The 467-nt window shown below is 81.4% G+C and overlaps 1 protein-coding gene across 1 annotated transcript in view; it reads left to right on the top strand.

Annotated features, from left to right (window-relative positions):
• Positions 1–55: 55 nt before the first annotated feature.
• The window catches only part of LOC113214623 (adenylate cyclase type 3), a 59,619-nt gene continuing 59,207 nt past the window's right edge, over positions 56–467 (top strand). The window contains exon 1 of the mRNA XM_052270430.1: positions 56–431. The gene's annotated coding sequence lies outside the window, so the exon portion shown is untranslated. The remainder of the gene's footprint in view (positions 432–467) is intronic.

Below are 467 nucleotides of genomic sequence, written 5' to 3'. Positions count from 1 at the left end.
GGGCGCCCCCGCGCCGCCCCGCGCCGCCCCGCGCCGGCCCTCGGCAGTGCTCGCCAGTGCTCGCCAGGCTGGCGTCGAGTCGAAGCCTGGCCCCCGCCTGGTGCCCGCGCCCAGCCCGCGACAGCCCGCCGCCGCCGCCGCTCCGCCCGGTACGGCTCAGTCGCTCTCTCACGGCGGAGGCTCACGGGGACCAAGGGCGCCGCGACGTCGCCGCGACGCGAAGCAGCGCGAGGGCCGACAGCGGCGTCGGGACGACCGGCAAGCCCCGCCACGCCACGCCGAGCGCCCGCCGCCGATCCGCCGCGCGTCGCGAACCGAACGCGAGGACCGAGCCGCGCCGGCCGGGTCCACCGGGTGCGGGCGCGCCGGTGTGCCTGCCGGTGTGCGTGCGGGGGGGAGGGGGAGCCCGTCGTGAATGAGTGCCGGTGCGGGTGAGTGGTCAGGGCGGCCCCGGGCCCCGGGCGGGG

Source organism: Frankliniella occidentalis, unplaced genomic scaffold (assembly GCF_000697945.3).
Source record: "Frankliniella occidentalis isolate FOCC.00 unplaced genomic scaffold, Focc_3.1 Scaffold5, whole genome shotgun sequence".
Taxonomy (NCBI): domain Eukaryota; kingdom Metazoa; phylum Arthropoda; class Insecta; order Thysanoptera; family Thripidae; genus Frankliniella; species Frankliniella occidentalis.
The sequence above is the reverse complement of the archived record's forward strand: the minus strand, read 5'-3'. Positions and strand labels throughout refer to the sequence as shown.